Source organism: Microcebus murinus, chromosome 11 (assembly GCF_040939455.1).
Source record: "Microcebus murinus isolate Inina chromosome 11, M.murinus_Inina_mat1.0, whole genome shotgun sequence".
NCBI classification, from domain to species: domain Eukaryota; kingdom Metazoa; phylum Chordata; class Mammalia; order Primates; family Cheirogaleidae; genus Microcebus; species Microcebus murinus.
Window position 1 is genome coordinate 102,690,822 of NC_134114.1, and position 18,974 is coordinate 102,709,795.

At 63.1% G+C, this 18,974-nt stretch overlaps 5 non-coding genes across 5 annotated transcripts; all 5 read left to right on the plus strand.

Annotated features, from left to right (window-relative positions):
- Nucleotides 1-3,277: 3,277 nt before the first annotated feature.
- Nucleotides 3,278-3,396, plus strand: LOC142873899 (5S ribosomal RNA). Its single transcript, XR_012921872.1, has one exon. It is a non-coding gene; the product is annotated as a 5S ribosomal RNA (ribosomal RNA).
- Nucleotides 3,397-7,164: 3,768 nt separating this feature from the next.
- On the plus strand, nt 7,165-7,283 carry LOC142873900 (5S ribosomal RNA). Its single transcript, XR_012921873.1, has one exon. It is a non-coding gene; the product is annotated as a 5S ribosomal RNA (ribosomal RNA).
- Nucleotides 7,284-11,052: 3,769 nt separating this feature from the next.
- On the plus strand, nt 11,053-11,171 carry LOC142873902 (5S ribosomal RNA). The gene has a single exon (XR_012921875.1). It is a non-coding gene; the product is annotated as a 5S ribosomal RNA (ribosomal RNA).
- A 3,757-nt stretch (nt 11,172-14,928) lies between these two features.
- Nucleotides 14,929-15,047, plus strand: LOC142873903 (5S ribosomal RNA). The gene has a single exon (XR_012921876.1). It is a non-coding gene; the product is annotated as a 5S ribosomal RNA (ribosomal RNA).
- Nucleotides 15,048-18,806: 3,759 nt separating this feature from the next.
- LOC142873904 (5S ribosomal RNA) lies at nt 18,807-18,925 on the plus strand. Its single transcript, XR_012921877.1, has one exon. It is a non-coding gene; the product is annotated as a 5S ribosomal RNA (ribosomal RNA).
- Nucleotides 18,926-18,974: the final 49 nt, after the last annotated feature.

Genomic DNA, 18,974 nt, shown 5'->3' on the forward strand with positions numbered 1-18,974 from the left:
AGGATTGCATTTTCTTTTCTCTCTCTTTTCAAGCAGATGATGGGAGTACAAGTATTCAGGTGACATGTGTTGCCCGTGCCGCCCTCCCCCCTGTGTTCTTTTTTTTTTTTTTTTGAGACAGAGTCTCGTTTTGCTGCCCAGGCTAGAGTGAGTGCCATGGCGTCAGCCTAGCTCACAGCAACCTCAATCTCCGGGCTCAAGCAATCCTGCTGCCTCAGCCTCCCGAGTAGTTGGGACTACAGGCATGCACCACCACGCCCGGCTGTGTTTTTCTATATATATTAGTTGGCCAATTAATTTCTTTCTATTTTTAGTAGAGACGGGGTCTCGCTCTTGCTCAGGCTGGTTTCGAACTCCTGACCTGGAGCAATCCGCCCGCCTCGGCCTCCCAGAGAGCTAGGATTACAGGCGTGAGCCACCGCGCCCGGCCCCCCCTGTGTTCTTATTCATATACCTCTCATGTTGTTCCAGCGTATTGTGGGGGTACCAATGTTAAGGTCGGGTGCCTTGCCCTCTCCAAGCCTCCCCCCTCGGGTCAGAGCTTCAAGTGCGCCCATCCCCCAGTCGGTGCGCACCCACCCCATGCCTAATGGATGTGTATGCCCCTCCCCTCCCCCCACCCGCCCGCCCGACACCCACCCGATGAAGGTGATTCCTCTCTGTCCACTTAGGCGTCCATCCGTTCGTACCAATTTGCTGGTGAGCGCGCTCACGTGGTGCTCGTGTGTCCATTCTTGGGATACTTGGCTTCCTGGAACGGGTTCCAGCTCTGGCCAGGAGAACACGAGAGGCGCCCTCTCACCGCTGCTCCTCACAGCCGAATGGCACTCCGTGGTGTCCACGCGCCACATTTTATTGATGCACTCCTGGATGGATGGGCACTCGGGTCGCTTCCACGTCTTTGGGATTGTGAATTGTGCCCTAACTGTAACCCTAACCCTTACCCAGCCCGTCTCCTCTGCCCCTGCCTGACGCACTCCTCCCCGGCCAGGCCCGTCACTGTCCTGGGCCCCCGCCTGACCGGCTCCTCCCCGCCCGGCCGGTCACCGTCCTCTGCCCCTGCCTGACACGCTCCTTCCCGCCCGGCCTCTCACCGTCCTCGGCCCCTGCCTGACCGGCTCCTCCGTCGCCTGGGCCTTCCAAGGGCTTGGTGTGGACGCTGCTTCCAGGAAGCCCTCCAGAAACCCGGCAGCAGGGTGGCCGCAGCAGTCTCCAGCAGCCGTCCCTAAGTCGCGTGAGTGCGGGGGACGTGCCCCCGCTGTGCCGCGGGGGCCCAGCCTGGTGTCTTCCCTGAGGCCCTGCGGCTGCCGGCTGGGCTGCCGCTCCCCGCAAGGGGAGAGCCGCGGAGGTGGGGACCGCCTCCTGATGGGGACGTACACGCAGCTCTCCACGTCGGATTCCGGGGCTCTCTGTCCTGCCCGAAGGCCCAGCTGGCCTGCGGGTCCTTAGAGTGGCAAAAACCTCCGAAAACTGAGACTGAGGGTCCGGTGGGTGTCTGCACTTTTGTGCTGGGCACCCCAGGGAGGCCCGGGGGCTGGCTGGACAACGTGGTCTGCTGGGCGGGGGGGGGGGGGTTGGAGGAGCAACTGATGCCCTTTGCACTTTGGGTAGCAAGAGTCTCAGGTGTCTCTGAGCCCTGTGCCCTGTGGGGGCGGGGCGGGGGGGGAGGAGGAGGAGGAGGAGGAGGAGGTGGGAAGGGCCGGGGCCTGCAGTCCTGTTCCCGGGGTGGCACGGCAAGTGGCTTCTTCCACAGGCTGCTTGGCCTGGGCTCCCTGCACCTGGGCCTTTGGAGGACCGGCCCTGTGCTTGCCAACACTTCCTGCAGGGACCCAGAGCTGGGAGGTGGCATCTCTCAGCCCTGGGTCGGGCAGAGCCCCAGCGGGCCATGCCCACAACCTCTCTCAGCACCGGTCCCCCAGAAGGCTCCTTTGGGACCAGGATTCTCTTGCGGTGACTCTTTAAGGTCTGGCCCCTGGATGGAGGGGCACCAGGAGTAGAGGAGCAGGAAGGGGAAGGGGGTGGCCATGCGAGGGGACACTTTGAGGCCAAGTCCCAGCTTCAGCCTGATCCTCCTGGGAACCCCGCTCTGAGACAAGGAGCCGGGCTTCGCATTCCCACAGCAGCCAGTCGTGGGCTGAGGACACCTGGGGCGTTGGGAACTCCCTGGCTTCTCCTTGGTTTAACATCTAGAGCTGCTTGGGAATCGCGCCGCCACACACACCCGAGTGCAGGTGTCTTCCGCACAGACTGCGGGCCTCGCTCTTCTGAATGCCGCTAGCTCGCCACCCACCCACGGGTGAACCTGGTCAGGGTGCTTTCTCTCGGGGGCAGACTCTTTTCCGGGCGGGCTACCGGTGTCTCTGTTTGCTCGTTTCTTTCTTCCATTTCGGGAAAGTCTTCCTTGCTGGGTGTGGAAATCTCCTATGCCTTCCCTCGCCTATTCTGTCAGCTTTAAAATTCTCCTTCAGTTGCCACCCTCACAGATGGATTAGGAAACTCTTTCCGGTGCACTCATTAGTGAAATGACCTCCAGGAAGCTGGAATCCAATATCTAATAGCTGATTTTTAGCGAGTCCACACGCCAGGGTGGTCGGGGTCCAAAGCAGCCCCGGCCAGGCCCAGGCCCCTTGGACTGGGCCACAGGAGGACACGGAGGAGGGTCCCGGCCCCCACGAAGCGGTGCCGGCAGTTCTCCACGGGCTTGGGCGTTTTCCAGAGGTAGGAGATGGAGGGGACTGATTTCTTCAGCGCCCCCCAAACCACGCCACCCCACCCCACCCATGGGACACATCCCCAGAGAGAGACGCCCCATACACTGGCTGTGCCCCAGCCCTGGCCCGGGGGAATAGGCGGCAGCCCACCCACAGGGCGAGGGGGGGGCGCAGCTGAAAGGGGTTGTGGGGGAGGGCGGCCCCTGGCTGGGGTCAAAGGGCGAGCGTCCCGCGCGTGCGCAGTCAGCGGCAGCGACGCGCTGGGGGTGGGCAGCGGGTAGGTGAAGGAGGCCGGGCGAGGAGACGAGGGGGGCTGGGAGGGCTCCACCTTGGCGAGTCCAGCCGTGGAGGCGCATCTTGTGTGAGTGTGAGTGAGTGTGAGTGTGTGTGTGTGTGTATAGAGAGACAGCCCCCCGCCCCGCCCCGCCCATCACCCCCGTCCCTGGCAGCCCGCGGGACCCGGCCGGCCCGGCCCCGCCCGGCGCGGGGCCTGGGGCGGGAGGCGGCGGCGGGGAAGCGCAGAGAGGCTCGGCTTCTCGAGCGGGGCAGGGGCGCCCTCCGCCGCCGTCTAGGGCCACACCACCCTGAACGCCCCCGATCTCGTCTGGTCTCGGAAGCTAAGCAGGGTCGGGCCTGGTTAGTACTTGGATGGGAGACCGCCTGGGAATACCGGGTGCCACAGGCTGCTGCTTTTTTTTTTTTTTTTTTCTTGCCTCTTGTTCTGTCCCCTTTCTGGGAGCGAGGCGGCGGCCCGGGGTGGGGGTCACCCCCACCCTCAGCGCCCGCGCGGTGCCTGGCGCCCCAGCCCGCACCGTGGGGCCTCCTCTTGTCCCAAGCCGCGACACCGCCGCCACGCGGCAGCATGCGTGGCATCTGGACTGTCAGGTCTCAGACCAAAGGTCTGCTCTGTGGGAACCGACACGCTGGAGGAAACCTTGAGAGTCTGAGAGGGGAGGGAGTTCCAGAAGAAGGCCAGGATGTCATTTTGAGGGAGTATGTGACCAGAACTCGTCCCGTTGCTTTTGGGGTTCTATGGGCTACACGCAGGAATCTTTGGTGGTGGCACCTGATGTTGGGGGATCCGGAGTCACACCCAGACCTGCTCCACAGGCCTCCTTTTACTTTTCTCTTCGGATTCATTATTTTTAAAAAGTGTCTCTTACCTCTAGGATTGCATTTTCTTTTCTCTCTCTTTTCAAGCAGATGATGGGAGTACAAGTATTCAGGTGACATGTGTTGCCCGTGCCGCCCTCCCCCCTGTGTTCTTTTTTTTTTTTTTTTGAGACAGAGTCTCGTTTTGCTGCCCAGGCTAGAGTGAGTGCCATGGCGTCAGCCTAGCTCACAGCAACCTCAATCTCCGGGCTCAAGCAATCCTGCTGCCTCAGCCTCCCGAGTAGTTGGGACTACAGGCATGCACCACCACGCCCGGCTGTGTTTTTCTATATATATTAGTTGGCCAATTAATTTCTTTCTATTTTTAGTAGAGACGGGGTCTCGCTCTTGCTCAGGCTGGTTTCGAACTCCTGACCTGGAGCAATCCGCCCGCCTCGGCCTCCCAGAGAGCTAGGATTACAGGCGTGAGCCACCGCGCCCGGCCCCCCCTGTGTTCTTATTCATATACCTCTCATGTTGTTCCAGCGTATTGTGGGGGTACCAATGTTAAGGTCGGGTGCCTTGCCCTCTCCAAGCCTCCCCCCTCGGGTCAGAGCTTCAAGTGCGCCCATCCCCCAGTCGGTGCGCACCCACCCCATGCCTAATGGATGTGTATGCCCCTCCCCTCCCCCCACCCGCCCGCCCGACACCCACCCGATGAAGGTGATTCCTCTCTGTCCACTTAGGCGTCCATCCGTTCGTACCAATTTGCTGGTGAGCGCGCTCACGTGGTGCTCGTGTGTCCATTCTTGGGATACTTGGCTTCCTGGAACGGGTTCCAGCTCTGGCCAGGAGAACACGAGAGGCGCCCTCTCACCGCTGCTCCTCACAGCCGAATGGCACTCCGTGGTGTCCACGCGCCACATTTTATTGATGCACTCCTGGATGGATGGGCACTCGGGTCGCTTCCACGTCTTTGGGATTGTGAATTGTGCCCTAACTGTAACCCTAACCCTTACCCAGCCCGTCTCCTCTGCCCCTGCCTGACGCACTCCTCCCCGGCCAGGCCCGTCACTGTCCTGGGCCCCCGCCTGACCGGCTCCTCCCCGCCCGGCCGGTCACCGTCCTCTGCCCCTGCCTGACACGCTCCTTCCCGCCCGGCCTCTCACCGTCCTCGGCCCCTGCCTGACCGGCTCCTCCGTCGCCTGGGCCTTCCAAGGGCTTGGTGTGGACGCTGCTTCCAGGAAGCCCTCCAGAAACCCGGCAGCAGGGTGGCCGCAGCAGTCTCCAGCAGCCGTCCCTAAGTCGCGTGAGTGCGGGGGACGTGCCCCCGCTGTGCCGCGGGGGCCCAGCCTGGTGTCTTCCCTGAGGCCCTGCGGCTGCCGGCTGGGCTGCCGCTCCCCGCAAGGGGAGAGCCGCGGAGGTGGGGACCGCCTCCTGATGGGGACGTACACGCAGCTCTCCACGTCGGATTCCGGGGCTCTCTGTCCTGCCCGAAGGCCCAGCTGGCCTGCGGGTCCTTAGAGTGGCAAAAACCTCCGAAAACTGAGACTGAGGGTCCGGTGGGTGTCTGCACTTTTGTGCTGGGCACCCCAGGGAGGCCCGGGGGCTGGCTGGACAACGTGGTCTGCTGGGCGGGGGGGGGGGGTTGGAGGAGCAACTGATGCCCTTTGCACTTTGGGTAGCAAGAGTCTGAGGTGTCTCTGAGCCCTGTGCCCTGTGGGGGCGGGGCGGGGGGGGAGGAGGAGGAGGAGGAGGAGGAGGTGGGAAGGGCCGGGGCCTGCAGTCCTGTTCCCGGGGTGGCACGGCAAGTGGCTTCTTCCACAGGCTGCTTGGCCTGGGCTCCCTGCACCTGGGCCTTTGGAGGACCGGCCCTGTGCTTGCCAACACTTCCTGCAGGGACCCAGAGCTGGGAGGTGGCATCTCTCAGCCCTGGGTCGGGCAGAGCCCCAGCGGGCCATGCCCACAACCTCTCTCAGCACCGGTCCCCCAGAAGGCTCCTTTGGGACCAGGATTCTCTTGCGGTGACTCTTTAAGGTCTGGCCCCTGGATGGAGGGGCACCAGGAGTAGAGGAGCAGGAAGGGGAAGGGGGTGGCCATGCGAGGGGACACTTTGAGGCCAAGTCCCAGCTTCAGCCTGATCCTCCTGGGAACCCCGCTCTGAGACAAGGAGCCGGGCTTCGCATTCCCACAGCAGCCAGTCGTGGGCTGAGGACACCTGGGGCGTTGGGAACTCCCTGGCTTCTCCTTGGTTTAACATCTAGAGCTGCTTGGGAATCGCGCCGCCACACACACCCGAGTGCAGGTGTCTTCCGCACAGACTGCGGGCCTCGCTCTTCTGAATGCCGCTAGCTCGCCACCCACCCACGGGTGAACCTGGTCAGGGTGCTTTCTCTCGGGGGCAGACTCTTTTCCGGGCGGGCTACCGGTGTCTCTGTTTGCTCGTTTCTTTCTTCCATTTCGGGAAAGTCTTCCTTGCTGGGTGTGGAAATCTCCTATGCCTTCCCTCGCCTATTCTGTCAGCTTTAAAATTCTCCTTCAGTTGCCACCCTCACAGATGGATTAGGAAACTCTTTCCGGTGCACTCATTAGTGAAATGACCTCCAGGAAGCTGGAATCCAATATCTAATAGCTGATTTTTAGCGAGTCCACACGCCAGGGTGGTCGGGGTCCAAAGCAGCCCCGGCCAGGCCCAGGCCCCTTGGACTGGGCCACAGGAGGACACGGAGGAGGGTCCCGGCCCCCACGAAGCGGTGCCGGCAGTTCTCCACGGGCTTGGGCGTTTTCCAGAGGTAGGAGATGGAGGGGACTGATTTCTTCAGCGCCCCCCAAACCACGCCACCCCACCCCACCCATGGGACACATCCCCAGAGAGAGACGCCCCATACACTGGCTGTGCCCCAGCCCTGGCCCGGGGGAATAGGCGGCAGCCCACCCACAGGGCGAGGGGGGGGCGCAGCTGAAAGGGGTTGTGGGGGAGGGCGGCCCCTGGCTGGGGTCAAAGGGCGAGCGTCCCGCGCGTGCGCAGTCAGCGGCAGCGACGCGCTGGGGGTGGGCAGCGGGTAGGTGAAGGAGGCCGGGCGAGGAGACGAGGGGGGCTGGGAGGGCTCCACCTTGGCGAGTCCAGCCGTGGAGGCGCATCTTGTGTGAGTGTGAGTGAGTGTGAGTGTGTGTGTGTGTGTATAGAGAGACAGCCCCCCACCCCGCCCCGCCCCGCCCCGCCCATCACCCCCGTCCCTGGGAGCCCGCGGGACCCGGCCGGCCCGGCCCCGCCCGGCGCGGGGCCTGGGGCGGGAGGCGGCGGCGGGGAAGCCCAGAGAGGCTCGGCTTCTCGAGCGGGGCAGGGGCGCCCTCCGCCGCCGTCTAGGGCCACACCACCCTGAACGCCCCCGATCTCGTCTGGTCTCGGAAGCTAAGCAGGGTCGGGCCTGGTTAGTACTTGGATGGGAGACCGCCTGGGAATACCGGGTGCCACAGGCTGCTGCTTTTTTTTTTTTTTTTCTTGCCTCTTGTTCTGTCCCCTTTCTTGGAGCGAGGCGGCGGCCCGGGGTGGGGGTCACCCCCACCCTCAGCGCCCGCGCGGTGCCTGGCGCCCCAGCCCGCACCGTGGGGCCTCCTCTTGTCCCAAGCCGCGACACCGCCGCCACGCGGCAGCATGCGTGGCATCTGGACTGTCAGGTCTCAGACCAAAGGTCTGCTCTGTGGGAACCGACACACTGGAGGAAACCTTGAGAGTCTGAGAGGGGAGGGAGTTCCAGAAGAAGGCCAGGATGTCATTTTGAGGGAGTATGTGACCAGAACTCGTCCCGTTGCTTTTGGGGTTCTATGGGCTACACGCAGGAATCTTTGGTGGTGGCACCTGATGTTGGGGGATCCGGAGTCACACCCAGACCTGCTCCACAGGCCTCCTTTTACTTTTCTCTTCGGATTCATTATTTTTAAAAAGTGTCTCTTACCTCTAGGATTGCATTTTCTTTTCTCTCTCTTTTCAAGCAGATGATGGGAGTACAAGTATTCAGGTGACATGTGTTGCCCGTGCCGCCCTCCCCCCTGTGTTCTTTTTTTTTTTTTTTTGAGACAGAGTCTCGTTTTGCTGCCCAGGCTAGAGTGAGTGCCATGGCGTCAGCCTAGCTCACAGCAACCTCAATCTCCGGGCTCAAGCAATCCTGCTGCCTCAGCCTCCCGAGTAGTTGGGACTACAGGCATGCACCACCACGCCCGGCTGTGTTTTTTTATATATATTAGTTGGCCAATTAATTTCTTTCTATTTTTAGTAGAGACGGGGTCTCGCTCTTGCTCAGGCTGGTTTCGAACTCCTGACCTGGAGCAATCCGCCCGCCTCGGCCTCCCAGAGAGCTAGGATTACAGGCGTGAGCCACCGCGCCCGGCCCCCCCTGTGTTCTTATTCATATACCTCTCATGTTGTTCCAGCGTATTGTGGGGGTACCAATGTTAAGGTCGGGTGCCTTGCCCTCTCCAAGCCTCCCCCCTCGGGTCAGAGCTTCAAGTGCGCCCATCCCCCAGTCGGTGCGCACCCACCCCATGCCTAATGGATGTGTATGCCCCTCCCCTCCCCCCACCCGCCCGCCCGACACCCACCCGATGAAGGTGATTCCTCTCTGTCCACTTAGGCGTCCATCCGTTCGTACCAATTTGCTGGTGAGCGCGCTCACGTGGTGCTCGTGTGTCCATTCTTGGGATACTTGGCTTCCTGGAACGGGTTCCAGCTCTGGCCAGGAGAACACGAGAGGCGCCCTCTCACCGCTGCTCCTCACAGCCGAATGGCACTCCGTGGTGTCCACGAGCCACATTTTATTGATGCACTCCTGGATGGATGGGCACTCGGGTCGCTTCCACGTCTTTGGGATTGTGAATTGTGCCCTAACTGTAACCCTAACCCTTACCCAGCCCGTCTCCTCTGCCCCTGCCTGACGCACTCCTCCCCGGCCAGGCCCGTCACTGTCCTGGGCCCCCGCCTGACCGGCTCCTCCCCGCCCGGCCGGTCACCGTCCTCTGCCCCTGCCTGACACGCTCCTTCCCGCCCGGCCTCTCACCGTCCTCGGCCCCTGCCTGACCGGCTCCTCCGTCGCCTGGGCCTTCCAAGGGCTTGGTGTGGACGCTGCTTCCAGGAAGCCCTCCAGAAACCCGGCAGCAGGGTGGCCGCAGCAGTCTCCAGCAGCCGTCCCTAAGTCGCGTGAGTGCGGGGGACGTGCCCCCGCTGTGCCGCGGGGGCCCAGCCTGGTGTCTTCCCTGAGGCCCTGCGGCTGCCGGCTGGGCTGCCGCTCCCCGCAAGGGGAGAGCCGCGGAGGTGGGGACCGCCTCCTGATGGGGACGTACACGCAGCTCTCCACGTCGGATTCCGGGGCTCTCTGTCCTGCCCGAAGGCCCAGCTGGCCTGCGGGTCCTTAGAGTGGCAAAAACCTCCGAAAACTGAGACTGAGGGTCCGGTGGGTGTCTGCACTTTTGTGCTGGGCACCCCAGGGAGGCCCGGGGGCTGGCTGGACAACGTGGTCTGCTGGGCGGGGGGGGGGGGGGGGTTGGAGGAGCAACTGATGCCCTTTGCACTTTGGGTAGCAAGAGTCTGAGGTGTCTCTGAGCCCTGTGCCCTGTGGGGGCGGGGCGGGGGGGAGGAGGAGGAGGAGGAGGAGGAGGTGGGAAGGGCCGGGGCCTGCAGTCCTGTTCCCGGGGTGGCACGGCAAGTGGCTTCTTCCACAGGCTGCTTGGCCTGGGCTCCCTGCACCTGGGCCTTTGGAGGACCGGCCCTGTGCTTGCCAACACTTCCTGCAGGGACCCAGAGCTGGGAGGTGGCATCTCTCAGCCCTGGGTCGGGCAGAGCCCCAGCGGGCCATGCCCACAACCTCTCTCAGCACCGGTCCCCCAGAAGGCTCCTTTGGGACCAGGATTCTCTTGCGGTGACTCTTTAAGGTCTGGCCCCTGGATGGAGGGGCACCAGGAGTAGAGGAGCAGGAAGGGGAAGGGGGTGGCCATGCGAGGGGACACTTTGAGGCCAAGTCCCAGCTTCAGCCTGATCCTCCTGGGAACCCCGCTCTGAGACAAGGAGCCGGGCTTCGCATTCCCACAGCAGCCAGTCGTGGGCTGAGGACACCTGGGGCGTTGGGAACTCCCTGGCTTCTCCTTGGTTTAACATCTAGAGCTGCTTGGGAATCGCGCCGCCACACACACCCGAGTGCAGGTGTCTTCCGCACAGACTGCGGGCCTCGCTCTTCTGAATGCCGCTAGCTCGCCACCCACCCACGGGTGAACCTGGTCAGGGTGCTTTCTCTCGGGGGCAGACTCTTTTCCGGGCGGGCTACCGGTGTCTCTGTTTGCTCGTTTCTTTCTTCCATTTCGGGAAAGTCTTCCTTGCTGGGTGTGGAAATCTCCTATGCCTTCCCTCGCCTATTCTGTCAGCTTTAAAATTCTCCTTCAGTTGCCACCCTCACAGATGGATTAGGAAACTCTTTCCGGTGCACTCATTAGTGAAATGACCTCCAGGAAGCTGGAATCCAATATCTAATAGCTGATTTTTAGCGAGTCCACACGCCAGGGTGGTCGGGGTCCAAAGCAGCCCCGGCCAGGCCCAGGCCCCTTGGACTGGGCCACAGGAGGACACGGAGGAGGGTCCCGGCCCCCACGAAGCGGTGCCGGCAGTTCTCCACGGGCTTGGGCGTTTTCCAGAGGTAGGAGATGGAGGGGACTGATTTCTTCAGCGCCCCCCAAACCACGCCACCCCACCCCACCCATGGGACACATCCCCAGAGAGAGACGCCCCATACACTGGCTGTGCCCCAGCCCTGGCCCGGGGGAATAGGCGGCAGCCCACCCACAGGGCGAGGGGGGGGCGCAGCTGAAAGGGGTTGTGGGGGAGGGCGGCCCCTGGCTGGGGTCAAAGGGCGAGCGTCCCGCGCGTGCGCAGTCAGCGGCAGCGACGCGCTGGGGGTGGGCAGCGGGTAGGTGAAGGAGGCCGGGCGAGGAGACGAGGGGGGCTGGGAGGGCTCCACCTTGGCGAGTCCAGCCGTGGAGGCGCATCTTGTGTGAGTGTGAGTGAGTGTGAGTGTGTGTGTGTGTGTATAGAGAGACAGCCCCCCACCCCGCCCCGCCCCGCCCCGCCCATCACCCCCGTCCCTGGGAGCCCGCGGGACCCGGCCGGCCCGGCCCCGCCCGGCGCGGGGCCTGGGGCGGGAGGCGGCGGCGGGGAAGCCCAGAGAGGCTCGGCTTCTCGAGCGGGGCAGGGGCGCCCTCCGCCGCCGTCTAGGGCCACACCACCCTGAACGCCCCCGATCTCGTCTGGTCTCGGAAGCTAAGCAGGGTCGGGCCTGGTTAGTACTTGGATGGGAGACCGCCTGGGAATACCGGGTGCCACAGGCTGCTGCTTTTTTTTTTTTTTTTCTTGCCTCTTGTTCTGTCCCCTTTCTTGGAGCGAGGCGGCGGCCCGGGGTGGGGGTCACCCCCACCCTCAGCGCCCGCGCGGTGCCTGGCGCCCCAGCCCGCACCGTGGGGCCTCCTCTTGTCCCAAGCCGCGACACCGCCGCCACGCGGCAGCATGCGTGGCATCTGGACTGTCAGGTCTCAGACCAAAGGTCTGCTCTGTGGGAACCGACACACTGGAGGAAACCTTGAGAGTCTGAGAGGGGAGGGAGTTCCAGAAGAAGGCCAGGATGTCATTTTGAGGGAGTATGTGACCAGAACTCGTCCCGTTGCTTTTGGGGTTCTATGGGCTACACGCAGGAATCTTTGGTGGTGGCACCTGATGTTGGGGGATCCGGAGTCACACCCAGACCTGCTCCACAGGCCTCCTTTTACTTTTCTCTTCGGATTCATTATTTTTAAAAAGTGTCTCTTACCTCTAGGATTGCATTTTCTTTTCTCTCTCTTTTCAAGCAGATGATGGGAGTACAAGTATTCAGGTGACATGTGTTGCCCGTGCCGCCCTCCCCCCTGTGTTCTTTTTTTTTTTTTTTTGAGACAGAGTCTCGTTTTGCTGCCCAGGCTAGAGTGAGTGCCATGGCGTCAGCCTAGCTCACAGCAACCTCAATCTCCGGGCTCAAGCAATCCTGCTGCCTCAGCCTCCCGAGTAGTTGGGACTACAGGCATGCACCACCACGCCCGGCTGTGTTTTTCTATATATATTAGTTGGCCAATTAATTTCTTTCTATTTTTAGTAGAGACGGGGTCTCGCTCTTGCTCAGGCTGGTTTCGAACTCCTGACCTGGAGCAATCCGCCCGCCTCGGCCTCCCAGAGAGCTAGGATTACAGGCGTGAGCCACCGCGCCCGGCCCCCCCTGTGTTCTTATTCATATACCTCTCATGTTGTTCCAGCGTATTGTGGGGGTACCAATGTTAAGGTCGGGTGCCTTGCCCTCTCCAAGCCTCCCCCCTCGGGTCAGAGCTTCAAGTGCGCCCATCCCCCAGTCGGTGCGCACCCACCCCATGCCTAATGGATGTGTATGCCCCTCCCCTCCCCCCACCCGCCCGCCCAACACCCACCCGATGAAGGTGATTCCTCTCTGTCCACTTAGGCGTCCATCCGTTCGTACCAATTTGCTGGTGAGCGCGCTCACGTGGTGCTCGTGTGTTCATTCTTGGGATACTTGGCTTACTGGAACGGGTTCCAGCTCTGGCCAGGAGAACACGAGAGGCGCCCTCTCACCGCTGCTCCTCACAGCCGAATGGCACTCCGTGGTGTCCACGCGCCACATTTTATTGATGCACTCCTGGATGGATGGGCACTCGGGTCGCTTCCACGTCTTTGGGATTGTGAATTGTGCCCTAACTGTAACCCTAACCCTTACCCAGCCCGTCTCCTCTGCCCCTGCCTGACGCACTCCTCCCCGGCCAGGCCCGTCACTGTCCTGGGCCCCCGCCTGACCGGCTCCTCCCCGCCCGGCCGGTCACCGTCCTCTGCCCCTGCCTGACACGCTCCTTCCCGCCCGGCCTCTCACCGTCCTCGGCCCCTGCCTGACCGGCTCCTCCGTCGCCTGGGCCTTCCAAGGGCTTGGTGTGGACGCTGCTTCCAGGAAGCCCTCCGGAAACCCGGCAGCAGGGTGGCCGCAGCAGTCTCCAGCAGCCGTCCCTAAGTCGCGTGAGTGCGGGGGACGTGCCCCCGCTGTGCCGCGGGGGCCCAGCCTGGTGTCTTCCCTGAGGCCCTGCGGCTGCCGGCTGGGCTGCCGCTCCCCGCAAGGGGAGAGCCGCGGAGGTGGGGACCGCCTCCTGATGGGGACGTACACGCAGCTCTCCACGTCGGATTCCGGGGCTCTCTGTCCTGCCCGAAGGCCCAGCTGGCCTGCGGGTCCTTAGAGTGGCAAAAACCTCCGAAAACTGAGACTGAGGGTCCGGTGGGTGTCTGCACTTTTGTGCTGGGCACCCCAGGGAGGCCCGGGGGCTGGCTGGACAACGTGGTCTGCTGGGCGGGGGGGGGGGGTTGGAGGAGCAACTGATGCCCTTTGCACTTTGGGTAGCAAGAGTCTGAGGTGTCTCTGAGCCCTGTGCCCTGTGGGGGCGGGGCGGGGGGGAGGAGGAGGAGGAGGAGGAGGAGGTGGGAAGGGCCGGGGCCTGCAGTCCTGTTCCCGGGGTGGCACGGCAAGTGGCTTCTTCCACAGGCTGCTTGGCCTGGGCTCCCTGCACCTGGGCCTTTCGAGGACCGGCCCTGTGCTTGCCAACACTTCCTGCAGGGACCCAGAGCTGGGAGGTGGCATCTCTCAGCCCTGGGTCGGGCAGAGCCCCAGCGGGCCATGCCCACAACCTCTCTCAGCACCGGTCCCCCAGAAGGCTCCTTTGGGACCAGGATTCTCTTGCGGTGACTCTTTAAGGTCTGGCCCCTGGATGGAGGGGCACCAGGAGTAGAGGAGCAGGAAGGGGAAGGGGGTGGCCATGCGAGGGGACACTTTGAGGCCAAGTCCCAGCTTCAGCCTGATCCTCCTGGGAACCCCGCTCTGAGACAAGGAGCCGGGCTTCGCATTCCCACAGCAGCCAGTCGTGGGCTGAGGACACCTGGGGCGTTGGGAACTCCCTGGCTTCTCCTCATTAGTTTAACATCTAGAGCTGCTTGGGAATCGCGCCGCCACACACACCCGAGTGCAGGTGTCTTCCGCACAGACTGCGGGCCTCGCTCTTCTGAATGCCGCTAGCTCGCCACCCACCCACGGGTGAACCTGGTCAGGGTGCTTTCTCTCAGGGGCAGACTCTTTTCCGGGCGGGCTACCGGTGTCTCTGTTTGCTCGTTTCTTTCTTCCATTTCGGGAAAGTCTTCCTTGCTGGGTGTGGAAATCTCCTATGCCTTCCCTCGCCTATTCTGTCAGCTTTAAAATTCTCCTTCAGTTGCCACCCTCACAGATGGATTAGGAAACTCTTTCCGGTGCACTCATTAGTGAAATGACCTCCAGGAAGCTGGAATCCAATATCTAATGGCCGATTTTTAGCGAGTCCACACGCCAGGGTGGTCGGGGTCCAAAGCAGCCCCGGCCAGGCCCAGGCCCCTTGGACTGGGCCACAGGAGGACACGGAGGAGGGTCCCGGCCCCCACGAAGCGGTGCCGGCAGTTCTCCACGGGCTTGGGCGTTTTCCAGAGGTAGGAGATGGAGGGGACTGATTTCTTCAGCGCCCCCCAAACCACGCCACCCCACCCCACCCATGGGACACATCCCCAGAGAGACACGCCCCATACACTGGCTGTGCCCCAGCCCTGGCCCGGGGGAATAGGCGGCAGCCCACCCACAGGGCGAGGGGGGGCGCAGCTGAAAGGGGTTGTGGGGGAGGGCGGCCCCTGGCTGGGGTCAAAGGGCGAGCGTCCCGCGCGTGCGCAGTCAGCGGCAGCGACGCGCTGGGGGTGGGCAGCGGGTAGGTGAAGGAGGCCGGGCGAGGAGACGAGGGGGGCTGGGAGGGCTCCACCTTGGCGAGTCCAGCCGTGGAGGCGCATCTTGTGTGAGTGTGAGTGAGTGTGAGTGTGTGTGTGTGTGTATAGAGAGACAGCCCCCCGCCCCGCCCCGCCCATCACCCCCGTCCCTGGCAGCCCGCGGGACCCGGCCGGCCCGGCCCCGCCCGGCGCGGGGCCTGGGGCGGGAGGCGGCGGCGGGGAAGCGCAGAGAGGCTCGGCTTCTCGAGCGGGGCAGGGGCGCCCTCCGCCGCCGTCTAGGGCCACACCACCCTGAACGCCCCCGATCTCGTCTGGTCTCGGAAGCTAAGCAGGGTCGGGCCTGGTTAGTACTTGGATGGGAGACCGCCTGGGAATACCGGGTGCCACAGGCTGCTGCTTTTTTTTTTTTTTTTTTTCTTGCCTCTTGTTCTGTCCCCTTTCTGGGAGCGAGGCGGCGGCCCGGGGTGGGGGTCACCCCCACCCTCAGCGCCCGCGCGGTGCCTGGCGCCCCAGCCCGCACCGTGGGGCCTCCTCTTGTCCCAAGCCGCGACACCGCCGCCACGCGGCAGCATGCGTGGCATCTGGACTGTCAGGTCTCAGACCAAAGGTCTGCTCTGTGGGAACCGACACGCTGGAGGAAACCTTGAGAGTCTGAGAGGGGAGGGAGTTCCAGAAGAAGGCCAGGATGTCATTTTGAGGGAGTATGTGACCAGAACTCGTCCCGTTGCTTTTGGGGTTCTATGGGCTACACGCAGGAATCTTTGGTGGTGGCACCTGATGTTGGGGGATCCGGAGTCACACCCAGACCTGCTCCACAGGCCTCCTTTTACTTTTCTCTTCGGATTCATTATTTTTAAAAAGTGTCTCTTACCTCTAGGATTGCATTTTCTTTTCTCTCTCTTTTCAAGCAGATGATGGGAGTACAAGTATTCAGGTGACATGTGTTGCCCGTGCCGCCCTCCCCCCTGTGTTCTTTTTTTTTTTTTTTTGAGACAGAGTCTCGTTTTGCTGCCCAGGCTAGAGTGAGTGCCATGGCGTCAGCCTAGCTCACAGCAACCTCAATCTCCGGGCTCAAGCAATCCTGCTGCCTCAGCCTCCCGAGTAGTTGGGACTACAGGCATGCACCACCACGCCCGGCTGTGTTTTTCTATATATATTAGTTGGCCAATTAATTTCTTTCTATTTTTAGTAGAGACGGGGTCTCGCTCTTGCTCAGGCTGGTTTCGAACTCCTGACCTGGAGCAATCCGCCCGCCTCGGCCTCCCAGAGAGCTAGGATTACAGGCGTGAGCCACCGCGCCCGGCCCCCCCTGTGTTCTTATTCATATACCTCTCATGTTGTTCCAGCGTATTGTGGGGGTACCAATGTTAAGGTCGGGTGCCTTGCCCTCTCCAAGCCTCCCCCCTCGGGTCAGAGCTTCAAGTGCGCCCATCCCCCAGTCGGTGCGCACCCACCCCATGCCTAATGGATGTGTATGCCCCTCCCCTCCCCCCACCCGCCCGCCCGACACCCACCCGATGAAGGTGATTCCTCTCTGTCCACTTAGGCGTCCATCCGTTCGTACCAATTTGCTGGTGAGCGCGCTCACGTGGTGCTCGTGTGTCCATTCTTGGGATACTTGGCTTCCTGGAACGGGTTCCAGCTCTGGCCAGGAGAACACGAGAGGCGCCCTCTCACCGCTGCTCCTCACAGCCGAATGGCACTCCGTGGTGTCCACGCGCCACATTTTATTGATGCACTCCTGGATGGATGGGCACTCGGGTCGCTTCCACGTCTTTGGGATTGTGAATTGTGCCCTAACTGTAACCCTAACCCTTACCCAGCCCGTCTCCTCTGCCCCTGCCTGACGCACTCCTCCCCGGCCAGGCCCGTCACTGTCCTGGGCCCCCGCCTGACCGGCTCCTCCCCGCCCGGCCGGTCACCGTCCTCTGCCCCTGCCTGACACGCTCCTTCCCGCCCGGCCTCTCACCGTCCTCGGCCCCTGCCTGACCGGCTCCTCCGTCGCCTGGGCCTTCCAAGGGCTTGGTGTGGACGCTGCTTCCAGGAAGCCCTCCAGAAACCCGGCAGCAGGGTGGCCGCAGCAGTCTCCAGCAGCCGTCCCTAAGTCGCGTGAGTGCGGGGGACGTGCCCCCGCTGTGCCGCGGGGGCCCAGCCTGGTGTCTTCCCTGAGGCCCTGCGGCTGCCGGCTGGGCTGCCGCTCCCCGCAAGGGGAGAGCCGCGGAGGTGGGGACCGCCTCCTGATGGGGACGTACACGCAGCTCTCCACGTCGGATTCCGGGGCTCTCTGTCCTGCCCGAAGGCCCAGCTGGCCTGCGGGTCCTTAGAGTGGCAAAAACCTCCGAAAACTGAGACTGAGGGTCCGGTGGGTGTCTGCACTTTTGTGCTGGGCACCCCAGGGAGGCCCGGGGGCTGGCTGGACAACGTGGTCTGCTGGGCGGGGGGGGGGGGTTGGAGGAGCAACTGATGCCCTTTGCACTTTGGGTAGCAAGAGTCTGAGGTGTCTCTGAGCCCTGTGCCCTGTGGGGGCGGGGCGGGGGGGGAGGAGGAGGAGGAGGAGGAGGAGGTGGGAAGGGCCGGGGCCTGCAGTCCTGTTCCCGGGGTGGCACGGCAAGTGGCTTCTTCCACAGGCTGCTTGGCCTGGGCTCCCTGCACCTGGGCCTTTGGAGGACCGGCCCTGTGCTTGCCAACACTTCCTGCAGGGACCCAGAGCTGGGAGGTGGCATCTCTCAGCCCTGGGTCGGGCAGAGCCCCAGCGGGCCATGCCCACAACCTCTCTCAGCACCGGTCCCCCAGAAGGCTCCTTTGGGACCAGGATTCTCTTGCGGTGACTCTTTAAGGTCTGGCCCCTGGATGGAGGGGCACCAGGAGTAGAGGAGCAGGAAGGGGAAGGGGGTGGCCATGCGAGGGGACACTTTGAGGCCAAGTCCCAGCTTCAGCCTGATCCTCCTGGGAACCCCGCTCTGAGACAAGGAGCCGGGCTTCGCATTCCCACAGCAGCCAGTCGTGGGCTGAGGACACCTGGGGCGTTGGGAACTCCCTGGCTTCTCCTTGGTTTAACATCTAGAGCTGCTTGGGAATCGCGCCGCCACACACACCCGAGTGCAGGTGTCTTCCGCACAGACTGCGGGCCTCGCTCTTCTGAATGCCGCTAGCTCGCCACCCACCCACGGGTGAACCTGGTCAGGGTGCTTTCTCTCGGGGGCAGACTCTTTTCCGGGCGGGCTACCGGTGTCTCTGTTTGCTCGTTTCTTTCTTCCATTTCGGGAAAGTCTTCCTTGCTGGGTGTGGAAATCTCCTATGCCTTCCCTCGCCTATTCTGTCAGCTTTAAAATTCTCCTTCAGTTGCCACCCTCACAGATGGATTAGGAAACTCTTTCCGGTGCACTCATTAGTGAAATGACCTCCAGGAAGCTGGAATCCAATATCTAATAGCTGATTTTTAGCGAGTCCACACGCCAGGGTGGTCGGGGTCCAAAGCAGCCCCGGCCAGGCCCAGGCCCCTTGGACTGGGCCACAGGAGGACACGGAGGAGGGTCCCGGCCCCCACGAAGCGGTGCCGGCAGTTCTCCACGGGCTTGGGCGTTTTCCAGAGGTAGGAGATGGAGGGGACTGATTTCTTCAGCGCCCCCCAAACCACGCCACCCCACCCCACCCATGGGACACATCCCCAGAGAGAGACGCCCCATACACTGGCTGTGCCCCAGCCCTGGCCCGGGGGAATAGGCGGCAGCCCACCCACAGGGCGAGGGGGGGGCGCAGCTGAAAGGGGTTGTGGGGGAGGGCGGCCCCTGGCTGGGGTCAAAGGGCGAGCGTCCCGCGCGTGCGCAGTCAGCGGCAGCGACGCGCTGGGGGTGGGCAGCGGGTAGGTGAAGGAGGCCGGGCGAGGAGACGAGGGGGGCTGGGAGGGCTCCACCTTGGCGAGTCCAGCCGTGGAGGCGCATCTTGTGTGAGTGTGAGTGAGTGTGAGTGTGTGTGTGTGTGTATAGAGAGACAGCCCCCCGCCCCGCCCCGCCCATCACCCCCGTCCCTGGCAGCCCGCGGGACCCGGCCGGCCCGGCCCCGCCCGGCGCGGGGCCTGGGGCGGGAGGCGGCGGCGGGGAAGCGCAGAGAGGCTCGGCTTCTCGAGCGGGGCAGGGGCGCCCTCCGCCGCCGTCTAGGGCCACACCACCCTGAACGCCCCCGATCTCGTCTGGTCTCGGAAGCTAAGCAGGGTCGGGCCTGGTTAGTACTTGGATGGGAGACCGCCTGGGAATACCGGGTGCCACAGGCTGCTGCTTTTTTTTTTTTTTTTTTTCTTGCCTCTTGTTCTGTCCCCTTTC